This window comes from Chiloscyllium punctatum, chromosome 2 (genome assembly GCF_047496795.1).
Source record: "Chiloscyllium punctatum isolate Juve2018m chromosome 2, sChiPun1.3, whole genome shotgun sequence".
NCBI classification, from domain to species: Eukaryota; Metazoa; Chordata; class Chondrichthyes; order Orectolobiformes; family Hemiscylliidae; genus Chiloscyllium; species Chiloscyllium punctatum.
Window position 1 is genome coordinate 100,526,195 of NC_092740.1, and position 15,403 is coordinate 100,541,597.

The window sequence follows — 15,403 nt, forward strand, 5'->3', positions numbered from 1 at the left end:
GAAATTCAACACTCCCTTCCCTAAGATCATCTTTCACCAATTCCTTCTCTTTGGTGAATGCAGATGCAAAGTATTCATCTAGGACCTCATCTACCTCTTCTGGTTCCACACATAGATTCCCTCCTTTGTCCTGGAGTAGACCAATCCTTTCCCTGACTACCCTCTTGTTTTTTTATGTACTGTTCACTGTGCAAGTAGACTTGTGTTGTAGCTTTGCAAGATTAACACCACATTTTAACATTTGCTGGTCTTGCTTCCAGAATGCCCTCCTACTCTCCATTGAACCAGGGTTGCTTCCTTTGATTGCTGGTGACAGTAGATTTGCTGGGCCATTGAGTAATTGTAACAAAATACAATGGCCTACAATATCTCACGGAATTCTGTATGAAACCTACCCAGTTTAATATGGTGACAGTCCTATACAACGCATTGGAGGACACTCTCAACGTAATTGTGGGACTTCATCTCTAAAAGAACTGTGCAGTAGTTAATCTGTGTAGGACTGTGATGAACAGGCACACCTGTGAAAATTAAATTGGTGAGTACAAGGTCAAATAGGTATTTCCCTATTGTTAATTCCCTCACTAACTGGCCCAGTTCCAGTCTAGCAGCTATGTCCTATAGGGCAGTGTAGTAGTGGTGCTACTTACCACTCTTGATGATAGGCATTGATGAGCCCCATCCAGAGCAATTTTTTGTTCTTGCCACCTTTTGTGATTCTTCCAACTAGTGTTCAATTCAGAGGTAACATACCTTCATGCTATTCACCTATAACAGCCCATGATCTGAACATAATGCAGAGCATTTCCCCTCTTTCCTCCAGAAATAGGCAATGATAACAGCAGTCAGCAAGAGAGAATTGGAGCATAACACATCTGTATGTTTTAACCCTATGGAATACACAGTGCTGACCACTGTGGGAAGGGACACTTTGGCTGCTAGAGTGCTCTCTTTATAATTAATCCTTACTCTCTCATCTTATCTTGCAATCTCTTCTCCCTTATCTTGCAATCACCTCTGACTCACAAATTTCAGGTAGTAAAAATGTGAAATTCTTACTTTCACCTCTTTTCCTCAGCATAACCCAATACCTTTCATATTTTATTTGAGAAATGTCAAAACTGAAATCCTCTCAGTCAATGTATAAGAAGATAAAATCACATGTGTATAGTGGGATGGATAATGTAAGAAAGAACTGAGGAAGGGTCACTCGACCTGAAACATTAACTCTGATTTCTCTCCGCAGACGCTGCCACACCTGTTGAGGATAATGCAAGTGCTTGCAATAGGCAAGATTGCACAGTACTTGTATTGCTGAGTAGCTTGATGAGAACTTCAATGAATGAAGCAACAGAGCTGGATGATGGCTAAATATAAACAAATATTTAGCTCAATAGAAAATCTGGCAGAAATCCAACACCCATTGTAATAACATGGTGGATTCCAGCATCAACATGGCAAAATAGTTTGCATAAGTCTTGGAGCTCTTGCTTTTCGACATAGAGCAGATAGTCATCTTTAACAGACTTGAACTGCTACCTGAAATTTGTGAGTCGGAGGAGTTTGCAAGATAGCCTGTACTGCGCTGCAATGTTCTATGTTCTATGCATGATTTCTGTCATTCATGTAGGCACTGTGGTTGGCTGACTTATAAAAGTTTTCACTGTACATTTCATGTAAAAGTACATGTGGCAATAAATGTCTCCTCTATTCTATTCTATCTGGTTGTGAAATTGAAAAGATAGAGATTGTCTACTATGCAGCCTCCATTTGTCATTGTCTTTCTGCATGTCATATTGCACTTCCTTTTCCGTTATAATTTACTCCTTCTTTGGGCTTCTCTTCTTCATGCTGGTTAGATTCTCATCTCAGAGGTGGTAGCAAAAGCTATTTTCCCAGTTATTTCTGGTCAGTTGCAGAACCCCAGCTCATTACAGGATTCCTCCAGATTTCTCCCAGGAGCTGAAATATTGCTTGATGACACTGATGTAAATCGATGCTATCAATATTCCTTGAGGCAGAGCTGGTCTCATTGTAGATGTTCTGTGCATGGTTATTCCACACAGAAGTCATGGGCCATATTCTGAATGGTTAGTTCTTGTTGTTCAGGAACCAACCACATTTGCCATAACGCCACAGAGGACTGTCACAAATGTAACTGACCTACTGCCAGGACAATTGCTGTGGTAATACATCAGCTAAAGATGTGAAACAAGTTTCATTGAGTACAATGGCTAAGTGATTTGCTGGAACATTTCAGAAGGCAATTAAAGATCACAAAACTTTGATCTACAACCAAAGTAACCTTTAGGACAAACTGAGCAGATTTCTTTCCCTTAAACGCATTTCATAGAATTAGGAAGAATATAGAGCATAGAGACCATTTGGACCTACAAGTTTGTACTAATGTTTATGTTCAAGATGATTTCCTCCCAATTCAATTCATATTATCTACATGTCCTTTGATTTTTTTTCTTTATCATTTTTAACATCTTGCCCTTAAATGCTATGCTAATTGATCCATCTATTTCACATAATGGCAAGTCCCACATTCTGACAATTTTGCAAGTAATGACATTTCTCCTGCATTTCTATTCTAGAATTTATTATGATGACTCTATAACTATCTTACATATTTGGTAAATGTTCCCTCCAAGCTATGTAGCCATGTGCAAATGTTTTCACACAGACTGCACACACGTTAACCCTTTCTAATTCTGGGGCATGCATGATTGTGCAAAAAATATTTAAAGGGCTCATACATTTAAATGAATCATTTAAATGAATTATGAAGAAAAATTAGAGGATATATTACCAATGGTCCCTTGGTTTGGACCGATCAAGTGGAAACCTCTAGTTGTTCATTCCTTTACAACCAGGTTTTTCTACCAGCTCTCTCTGTCTGGAAAATGCAGCCCCAACCTATTCAAAGACTCTTCACAAGTGTAACCTCTCAGTTCTCACATCATTCTTGTAATTCTCATGTTCTACATTCTATGGAGACCGGGACTTTGCATAATAGTCTAATATATGGTTTAAACAATTCTTTATTCAACTTTATTCTTCACAGGTCACAGATTGATTTTGGGCAGTCTCGACATGCTGGTGGTGTGGCAGTTCTCCTTCCAAGTGTTCAATTTTCCCTGGTCTTATACCTCAAAAGCATCAGTTTGTGTTATTGGCTTTTAACATTGTCAATACACTAAATTCAAACTTGATTGGAATTAGGTATTTTTCGAGATATAATGTAAACTGATTGATCTAACTCAAATCTGTTTTTGTTTCCAGGCAACCAGCTACCCTAGCTACCCCAGTAGCTGGATCACATGTTACATTGTATCTTGTTCAGAACACTTGGTGCTATGTCAGGTAGTTCTGCTAGCATTTAACTCCTTTAAAGGTACAGTACACCCACATCTTTACAATACTAGGAGTGCAGGAAGAAGGTAAATGACTTGTTATACTCTGCCAGAGTAAAGGCCATCCTCTCCTCTCCGCTACCTTATACTCAGTCTATCTCTGCTGCTGTATCCACCTTACACCAAGGGTCATGCTCTACCACTACCATATTGCATAGAATATCTTCCCTCACTTAATCTCACCTACCCTAATCTCCAGACTATTAACTCCATATATCTTCCACACTGCCTAACTACTTACTCGGGTTAATTCATCAACTTGCCTACTGGCACCAGCACTAATATCTGTGCCACCCATTTGATTTTACTTAATCCCTCCCTTTCCATCATTCTGGGCAAAAAAAGCAGCCCACAAAGAACCAAGGCTGACATTCAGTTTCTTACTCTGTACAAGCAGATGATCCTGACCTGGACTGGCCTGGGGGTGACTATGATATGCTTCTTGACGTTGTATGTGCACTAAAAGGCAAGGCAAGACACAAGCATTATGAACTTATTACTCTAGCTAAGGGGGCAAAGTGTAAAAGACCAAAGCAAGACAGGTAGGGAAGGGTAGGCTCAAAGTGAGTGACTGCAAAGGGAATGATTGAGCATTCCTAAGATGCAACTCATGTCTTGTCATGAGTTGGCTGCCTGTCAAAGCCCACACAGTGTCCTTGCAGTAACATTGCTATAATAGATATCATTACATGCAGAAGCATGGTGTAAATGGTTTAGAGAAATGCCATGTACAGTGAGGATGGAACATGTCTAATGTTAATGTACATAGATGTAGGGTGCATGTATCAACTGCTCATGGAGTGTGACCAGACATCTTTGTGACTGGTAGCTAAGTTGGAAATCAAGAGAAGAAAGCAGTGAGCTGGAGTTGCCTGATATTTATTCCTGCTTTCACGTCATAAATTTTGGCTATCTTACTTCAATCCAATGTTCAGCGAAATAGGAAACTGCATATAAATGAGATGTTATTACTTATGCAATTAGTAATGTAACTTCCTGGTTTGGTGTGGCAACCTCTCGGCCTCGTGGTTAATATTCTGCCCTGGTGTGACAGCTTTCCAGCTTGGTGTGGCAGCCTCCTGGTGTTTATTTCTGTATTTGCTATTTGAAACTAAGAAGGTCTGCAATGTGTAATTCTTAACCTTATTTCAAATGTATTATGCTTCACTATATTTGCTGTAATTTTTAACTTTTAACTTTGTTCTTTCTTTCTACCTTGTTCTTAAGATTCTATACCTAGGTACTTGTAGCTAAGATGGCATATTTTGCACTTTTCACTGTACTCCTGTACTTTCGTACTTGAGTACACATGACAAATTAATACAAATCAATTAATGAGTGATAATCCATTTTAAAAGACCCTTGCTACTCACGAGAATTTCATCCTGATGTACAAGACTTGGTTGGAAAATACTACATTTGGTCTTAATGGTAAGTAGGGCCTCAGCTGACATCTCACCCAATTTTCCAACATTCCCATCATTGTCCACATTGTTCAGGACCTGGGAAGATTCCACCATATGTGCTTTTCAATTGGATCATTGAATGAAGATTCCATATCACAGTTGCTAAGCTAACTACCTTACAGTTAGCTTTATTTTATTTACCTTTTAAAATATAGAGACAGTATAATAACTAATGGATAATTATGTATTAAGCGGTCTTCATTAATTCAAGTGAAAATGGAGAAGTTTAAAGGCTTGCAATCTCAAATATGGCCTGGAGGCAAGCTCATGTGACCTAATGAAATTAATGTACGTGTTTTAACATCTGAACACAAACAGAGAGGCAGTTGCTTTTGCTGCTTACAGATTTACAGATTATCTGAATCAATCAGCGATGTTTAGAGAAGAAAACTAGCATATAAGAAGTCTGGATAGAATGGATAGTTAACATCTTTTTCTCAGTGGAGAAATATCAATTATTAAGAAAAAGGTTGAAAGTAAAAGGAGGTATGTTTAAACAAGACGTGAGAGGAAAACCTTTACACATAGTAAATATCTGAAATGCACTGCCAGAAGAGGTGTGGAGGTGGATACAATAGTAACGCTTAAGAGGCATCTTGACAGAAAAGTGAATAGGTATGGAATAGGAGATACAGATTGTATAGAGGCAAAAGGTTTCAGGTTTACATAGAACATAGAACATAGAAAAATACAGCGCAGTACAGGCCCTTCGGCCCTCGATGTTGTGCCGACCGAAGCCTACCTAACCTACACTAGCCCAATAACCTCCATATGCTTATCCAATGCCCGCTTGAATAACCATAAAGAGGGAGAGTCCACCACTGATACTGGCAGGGCATTCCATGAACTCACAACCCGCTGAGTAAAGAATCTACCCCTAACATCTGTCCTTTACCAACCTCCCCTTAATTTAAAGCTGTGTCCCCTAGTAACAGCTGACTCCATACGCGGAAAAAGGTTTTCACTGTCAACCCTATCTAAACCCCTAATCATCTTGTACACCTCGATCAAATCGTCCCTAAACCTTCTTTTCTCCAATGAGAACAGCCCCAAGTGCCTCAGCCTCTCCTCATACGATCTTTAGAAAGGCATTGTGTGTCAGCGCAGTCTTGTAGAGCCGAAAGGCCTGTTCCTGTGCTCTACTGTTCTTTGGTCTTTGTTCTTTCTTTGACATGAATGCTGAGGAAATGACTTTTTTGGTGTTAAGGAGTTTGCCAATGAGGATATATGCCTTGTTCAATGAAATTAAGCTTTCTTTTTCAGTTCAAGACTGAAGGATTGCCATTAGGTGCTTTGTTACTGGAAGGTGATTAAAGTCTGCACAGGTAATTGAGTGAAGAGGGCTGTGTTTAAAAGGCCCTGGAAGATTCACTGTTTTTTTGACTGACATATGTATGCAGATTTAGTGCATTGGTTATCTTTTCCTTATCTTCTTTTGTTATGAGCATTTGCAATTCATCCAAATCTAGACTTGTCTAGTTTATCAATTCACTCCTTCCTTTATACCCAAAGATGCACTTAACTCCTTTGAGAATATGTTTTCTGGTATGATTCACCTTGTTAGCCTCTGGTACAATTTAAAGTAAAATAATTATTCAATATTTCTGTCAATTCATGATTATTCCATTTGATTTTATCCTAAACATCCCTTATTGGCCATATCCCTAACTCCAAGTTCCTTTCTCATATGTTGGTGGAATATTTACTGTTTTGTAGAGTCATTAAATCACATAGCATAGATACAGGCCCTTTGGCCTACCATGTCTGCGTTGAACAACAACCAAACTACACTAACCCTATTTACCTGCACTTGGCCCATAGTCTATTATCGCCTGGCATTTTAAGCACTCATCAAGATGTTTTTTAAAAGCTGTGAGAGTATCTGCCTCTATCACCCTCTCAGTCAGTATGTTCCTTATATCTACTATCTTCTGGGTGAAGTTCTTTTCCCCATATCCCCTTAACCCATTTGCTCTTCACTTTAAACTTATATAATCTGGTCTTAGACACATCTGCCATGAGGAAGAGATTCTCATGATCTATTCTGTCTATATCTCTCATTATTTTGTATATCTCAATCAGAACACCCCTTAGCCTCTCTACTCCAAGGAAAATAAACCCACCTTATCTAGTTTCTCCTCATAGTTGAGATACTTTATAAGTTCAAAGTTTATTAGTTCATAAAACATAGGACCAGAATTAGGTCATTCAGCCCATCAAGTCTGCTCTGCTACTCAATTATGGCTCCTCACCCAATTTTCCTGCCTTGTCCCTATAGCTGTTCATCCCATTACCAATGAAAAATCTGTATAACTCCTTCTTAAATTTACTCACTGTCCTAGCATCTACAGCACTTTGGGGTAGCAAATTCCACAGATTCATAAGATTACTTACAGTGTGGAAACAGGCCCTTCGGCCCAACAAGTCCACACCGACCCGCCAAAGCATAACCCACCCAGACCCATTCTCCTACATTTACCCCTCCGCCTAACACTACGGGCAATTTTGCATGGCTAATTCACCTAACCTGCACATTTTTGGATTGTGGGAGGAAACCAGAGCACCCGGAGGAAACCCACGCAGACTCGGGGAGAACGTGCAAACTCCACACAGTCAGTCACCTGAGGCGGGAAATGAACCCGGGTCTCTGGCGCTTTGAGGCAACAGTGCTAATCACTGTGCCACCGTGCCGCCCCATAAACCTGTGAAAGAAGTAGTTTCTCCTCAATTCTGTTTTAAATTTGTTATCTCTTATTCTAAGACTGTGATCTCTCATCCTAGAATGCCCCACAAAGGGAACCTTCCACTCCACGTCTATTTTATCCATACATTCTATCATCTTGAATACCTCAATATGATCTCCCCTCATTCTTCTAAACTGTTTTCATCTCAGGCAACATCCGAGAGAATCTCCTCTGTAACCTCACCACTGCAATGATGTCCTTCTGAAGGTGTGACAACCAGAGCTCAACACTGCATTCTATTTGTGGCCTAACCAATGTTTCACAAAGTTGCAACAACACTTCCTTGCTCCTATATTCTACATTCCAGCTCATGCAGGTGTCTTTCTGAGTGTTGATTAATCCTGTCCTTCAGACATTTTTCCAATAATTTCCTAAAACTGAAGTTAAACTAATTGGTCTATAACTACCTGGCCTCAACTGCTTGAATAAAGGATCCACATCAGCTGTCCTCCAGTCATCTAGAACTTCTCTTCTGGCCAGTGAGGTATTCCACAGTGCCCCAGAAATCTTTTTCCTCGGCTCCTATAGCAGCCTGGATACATGTCCTCAGGCCTTGGGGATTTGTGAATCTCTATGCCCATTAAAATGTCTAATATTCATCTTCATTCAACTATTTATTTAAGACCTCACTCACATCCACTGGCTCCACATACTTGGTCCCCAATGGGTCCCACCCGAACCCTGGTATTCCTCTTGTCTTTCATATATTGTTTTTAATATTTGTTTATAAAATAACCTTGATGTTCTTTTCCTTCCTTAATGATTTGTCTTGTTATTTTCTGACCTTGTCTTCTTCTCAATCTTCATCTTGTCCTTTATAGAGTCATAGAGTCATGTAGCAAGGAGAAAGGCCCTTTGGCCCAAACTGGTCCACACTGACCAAAATGTCCATCTACGCTAACCTCATTTCCCTGCACTTGGCCCATTTCCTTCTAAACCTTTCCTATCCATGTATTTGTCCAAATACCTTTGAAATGTTAATGTACCTACCTCAACCACTTCCACTGGCAGCTCATTCCAAATGAGTACCACCCTCTGTGTAAAAAGGTTGCCCCTCAGGTTCCCTTTTATTCTTTCTGCTCCAACCTTAAACTCATGTCCTTTAGTCATTATTTCTCCAACCCTGGGAAAAATACTGTGTGCATTTACCCTATCCACACCTCTCATGATCTTATACACTTCTATGAGATTCCTTTCAGTCTCCTATGCTTGAAAGAAAAAGGTAAAAGCAATGACTGCAGATGCTGGAAACCAGATTCTGGATTAGTGGTGCTGGAAGAGCACAGCAGTTCAGGCGGCATCCAAGGAGCTTCGAAATCGACGTTTCGGGCAAAAGCCCTTCATCAGGAATAAAGGCAGTGAGCCTGAAGCGTGGAGAGATAAGCTAGAGGAGGGTGGGGGTGGGGAGAAAGTAGCATAGAGTACAATGGGTGAGTGGGGGAGGGGATGAAGGTGATAGGTCAAGGAGGAGAGGGTGGAGTGGATAGGTGGAAAAGGAGATAGGCAAGTAGGACAAGTTCGGAAAAGTCATGGGGACAGTGCTGACCTAGAGGTTTAGAACTAAGGTGAGGTTGGGTAAGGGGAAATGAGGAAACTGTTGAAGTCCACATTGATGCCCTGGGGTTGAACTGTTCCAAGGCGGAAGGTGAGGCATTCTTCCTCCAGGCGTCCGGTGGTGACGGAGCGGCGGTGAAGGAGGCCCAGGACCTCCATGTCCTCAGCAGAGTGGGAGGGGGAGTTGAAATGTTGGGCCACGGGCGGTGTGGTTGATTGGTGAGGGTGTCCCGGAGATGTTCCCGAAAGCGCTCTGCTAGGAGGCGCCCAATTTCCCCAATGTAGAGGAGACCACATCGGGCGCAACGGATACAATAAATGATATAAGTGGATGTGCAAGTAAAACTTCGATGGATGTTGAAGGCTCCTTTAGGGCCTTGGATAGAGGTGAGGGAAGAGGTGTCGCTGCAGGTTTTACAGTTCCTGCATTGGCAGGGGCAAGTGCCAGGATGGGAGGGTGGGTTGTAGGGGGGCGTGGACCTGACCAGGTAGTCATGGCGGGAACGGTCTTTGCAGAAGGTGGAAAGGGGTGGGGAGGGAAATATATCCCTGGTGGTGGGGTCTGTTTGGAGGTGGCGGAAATGTCGGTGGATGATTTGGTTTATGCAAAGGTTGGTAGGGTGGAAGGTGAGCACCAGGGGTGTTCTGTCCTTGTTATGGTTGGAGGGGTGGGGTCTGAGGGCGGAGTTGCGGGATGTGGACGAGATGCATTGGAGGGCATCTTTAACCACGTGGGAAGGGAAATTGCGGTCTCTAAAGAAGGAAGCCATCTGGTGTGTTCTGTGGTGGAATTGGTCCTCCTGGGAGCAGATACGGCAGAGGTAGAGGAATTGGGAATACGGGATGGCATTTTTGCAAGAGGTAGGGTGGGAAGAGGTGTAATCCAGGTAGCTGTGGGAGTCGGTGGGTTTGTAAAAAATGTCAGTGTCAAGTCGGTCGTCATTAATGGAGATGGAGAGGTCCAGGAAGGGGAGGGAGGTGTCCAGGTAAATTTAAGGTCAGGGTGGAATGTGTTGGTGAAGTTGATGAATTGCTCAACCTTCTCGCGGGAGCACGAGGTGGCACCAATGCAGTCATCAATGTAGCGGAGGAAGAGGTGGGGAGTGGTGCCGGTGTAATTACGGAAGACCAACTGCTCTACGTAGCATGAAAGAAAAAGATCCTAGCTTGTCCAAACTCTCCCTATAACTCAGACCCTTGAGTCCTGGCAACATTTTTGGAAATTTTTTCTGCACACTTTCCAGTTTAATAACATCCTTACTATTGCTAGGTGATCAAAACTGAACACAATACTCCAAGTGCAGCCTCACCAATTTCCTGTACAGCTGCAACATAACTTCCCAAATTCAATACTCAATGCTCTGACTGATGAAGGCTGATGTCCCAAAAGCCTCCTTCACTGCCCTGTTTGTCTGTGACTCTACTTTCAGAGAACCGTGCACCTGAACTCCAAAGACCCTCTGTTTCACTACATTCCTCAAGACCCTACCATTCACCATGAAATTTCCACCTTGATTTGACTTTCTTCAAAAATGCAAGACCTCACTCTTACCTATAATAAACTCCAGTCGCCATTTCTTGGCTCACTTCCTCAGATGATCAAGGAACTGCTACAACTTTCCTCACTGTCCACAATAATGCCTATTTTAGTGTCATCTGGAAACCTATTAATCATGCCTTGTACATTCTCATCCAAATTATTGATATAGATAACAAACAGCAATGGGCCCAGCACAGACCCCTGAGACACTCCACTAGTCACAGGTCTCCAGTCTGATAAGGATCTTTCCACTATTACCCTCTGCTTCCCACCAAATCAAATGTTTATCTAATTTGCCAGCACTTCTTGGATTCCATGCGATCTAACCTTCCAAAACAATCTACATGTGGAACCTTATCAAACCCTTTTCTAAAATCCATACAGACTACGTCCACTCCCCTGCCCTCATCAACCTTCCTGGTCACCTCATCAAAGGACTAAGAATGCTGTCTACCTTTATGAATAGACAGTGCTTTTTTAGACGGCATGGAGATTTCTATGAGAGTGATAGATGGCATGTGTGCTCTCACTTCAGATGATGACTAGGGGCTGGAATAGTCTGATGATCATCTCTGAAATGTCTTTGATGTATGGTAAGGTGCTGAAAAGCGAATGGAGAATTGCAGACAATTGTTTACAGGAAAGCCACACACACTGACCAGATACTCAACTACAAAGGTAACCATCCCAGCACCCACAAACAAAGCTGCATCAAGACGCTATTTAAATGAGACACTACACACAGCAGCATCTTCAAACTCTGAGAAGCTGAGGAGAAACACTTATACAACATATTCAGGATCAATGGTTACCTGATAAGCTCAGTCCACTGATTCCTGTACAATGGACCTAAACAGGAAGACACAACACACCCAGAGACTCCAGTGGCCCTAACATACATCAAAAACATTTCAGAGATGACCACCAGCCTACTCCAGCCCGTAGGCATTATGATAGCCAGCAAACCTACTACTACATAAAAACAAATACTGATGGATTTAAAGGACCATGTATTCACATTCAGCAGAACGAACATAATATACAAGATACCCTGCAACGACCACAACAAACATTACATTAGACAAACTGGCAGGAAACTAGCCACCAGAATACAGGAGCCCCAACTAGTCACCAAAAGATATGACCAACTATCACTGGTATCCAAACACACACATGGAGAAGTACACCAGTTCAACTGGGACAATGTATCCAACCTGGGACAATGTATCCAACCTGGGACATGCCAAACAAAGGTACTTGTGGGAATTCCCAGAGGCCTGGCATTCAAAAACAACTCTATTAACAAACATATAAATTTGGACCCCATTTACCAACATCTTAGAAACAGAACCTGAAATGATATCAAAAACCTCAACAAACCAAGACACAGGAATAGCAAGTGGGACAGACCACCAACGCTTCACCTGAGGCTCATTGACCATGTTACCTAGCATGATGATGAAATGTCTGAAAACAAACCCACCAACTCAGGGAGCAAACTAACAACCTGATCACGGGTACTCTACACAACTTCGTAACAATACTTAGAAATTGTTCAGCTATGTAATTTAAATCTAAATTGAATTGTTTATTATGTTATCTAAAACTGTCAATTATGTAGATTAGATTGCCTACAGTGTGGAAACAGGCCCTTCGGCCCAACAAGTCCACACCGACCCTCCGAAGAGTAACAAACCCAGACCCATTTCTCTCTGACTAATGCACCTAACACTATGGGCAATTTACCTAACTCACACATCTTTGTGATTGTGGGAGGAAACTGGAGCACACCCATGCAGACACAGGGAGAACGGGCAAACTCCACACCGACAGTTGCCCGAGGCCGGAATCGAGCCTGGGTTCCTGGTGCTGTGAGGCAGCAGTGCTAACCATTGAGACACCGTGCCGCCCCATATGTTGATATGTCTTTTCAAATCATTATTTTTCCAAATGACTACAAATTTAGTCTTATGGATTTCTCACACATTTTAGACCTTTAAGTCCCAAAACCAGCCATACCATTTTTGTCTGAACACTTCTCAATGTATTGGTGTCCCTTTCAAGTGACACAAAACTGCAAATATTGTAAGTATAATATCACAATGATTTATACGAGACTAAATAACTAATTTTACATTCAATAAAAAGGCGTGCAGATGCACTTCCCTATTTGTTTTTGACAACTTCTTACTGAGTAGATACTTTTAGTGAAAACAGCTACAGATCTTTATTCTTTTGCTTCTCTAAACTCACTAATAGTTACCCATGTAATGCTTATTTAAGAATTATGAGTTTTGTTTATTGTGTTTATGCATGCTATTGTGAATTTATCCCTTCAAAATGTCTGTGCCATTGTTTATCCCATTCTTTTACTCATTAGTTTTCTGTGCACACAATCAGACTCATGTACTAGCAATGAGTTAGATTTTACAGTTAACAAAAATGCCTGCACAAAGATGCAGTGGTGTCTAAGGGATAAATTTTCCCTTTTCCAAGAGCAGTTTATATCTGACAACATTATGGGGTACCTTTCAGGTATTAAGTGACAAATATGACAATTAAGAGGTAGCCAACCAACTTTAAATATTCTCCAGACTACAAACCAGGAAATTAAAAACATGAAATCACCCCACTTTTAAATTAAATGTTGGGATGCTGAAAAAGTGATTTTTAAAAATATAATTAAGATAGAAACTAGGGACAAGCTACCTTAAAAGTTCAAAAACCTTAAAAGTTCAAAAACATGGAGAAAATTAACATTAGAAAAATATAAAATGAGCTTTTCAGAGAAACTGAGGATAGTTATTAGATATTATGAAGTTGTTGTGCTGTTAAAAATCCAGGAGCACTTCATTCAACAAAATTAAACATTTTCAATCATCATTTCAGTGAAATAAAGTATTTAAGCACTTGCCAGTTTACTAATTGCTTAAGAGTTGTAGTCTGGATGGGGTGTGGGAATAGATAGTGAAAGGCTGCCTTAATGGTGCAATTTCCTGGTAGAGCACCATATCACTGACAACAATTTTTGGATTTCATGTTATTCTGTAAATGTGCAGATTCCATAAGGTGCTGAAAGTTACTCTACCATTAATAACTGCAAATGCTTACCACTTCACCATTAATGCTACAGCAAAGCCCAGGCCATTAGATTATATGGCTTGGCATTGTCAATAGGTTAGGTGAAACATATACTTCCATATCAGCCAGAATCATAGAATCCCTGCAGTGTGGAAGTAGGCCATTCTGCCTATTGAGTCCACATAAACCATCAAAGACCATCACACACAGACTCACCCTACCTACCCTATCCCCTCATGTCCCATGGTCAATATATCTAATCTTTGGATTGTGGGAGGAAACCAGAGCATGCGGGTGAAATACACATAGTCATAGAGTCATAGAGATGTACAGCACAGAAATAGACCCTTCGGTCCAACTCATTCATGCCGATCAGATGTCCCAACCCAATCTAGTCCCACTTGCCAGCACCAGGCCTATATCCCTCCCAACCCTTCCTATTCATTTACACATCCAGATGCCTTTTAAATGTTGCAATTGTGCTAGCCTCCACCATTTAATTCTTTCCCCTCTAAGATTTAGGGTGAGAGGCTCATACAATTGCAATACTTAAAAGGCACCTGAATAGAAAGGGTTTGGAGAGATATGGGCCAGGTGCTGGCAAGTTCTGTACTCTCCCAACCAAGAGAAATATCTATGCCCCTCATAATTTTATAAACCTCTATAAGATCACCCCTCAGTGTCCAGGAAAAACAACTCCAGCGCCTATTCAACCTCTCCTTATAGCTCAAATCCTCCAACCCTGGCAACAGCTTTATAAATCTTTTCTGAATGCTTTCAAGTTTCACAACAACCTTCCAATAGGAAGGAGACCAGAATTGCGCGCAATATTCCAACAGTGGCCCAAGTAATGTCCTCTTCAGCCTTGATATGACCTCCCAACTCCTGTACTCAATACTCTGACCAATAAAGGAAAGCATACTAAATGCTTTCTTCACTATCCTATCTACCTGCAACTCTAATTTCAAGGATCTATGCACCTGCACTCCAAGGTCTCCTTGTTCAGCAACACTCCTGAGGACCCTCCATTAAATGTACAAGTCCTGGTAAGATTTGCTTTCCCAAAATGCAGCACCTCGCATTTATCTAAATTAAACTCCATCTGCCACTTCTCAGCCCATTGGCCCATCTGATCAAGATCCCATTGTAATCTGAGGTAACCTTCTTCGCTGTCCACTACACCTCCAATTTTGGTGTCACCTGCAAACTTACTAACTATATCTTTTATGCTCACATCCAAATCATTCATAGTGGACCCAACACTGATCCTTGTAGCACTCCACTGTCACAGGCCTCCAGTCTGACAAACAATGCTCCACCACTACCTTATGTCTTCTACCTTCGAGCTAGTTCTGTATCCAAATGGCTAGTTCTCCATGTATTCCATGAGATCTAACCTTGCTAACCAGTCTCCCATAGGGAACCTTGTTGAATGCCTTACTAAATTCCATATAGATCATGTCTACCACATTGCCCTCATCAATCCTCTTTGTTACTTCTACAAAAAAACTCAATCAAGTTTGTGAGACATGATTTCCCATGCATAAAGCCATGTTGACTATCTCTAATCAGCCCTTGCCTTTCCAAATACATGTACAT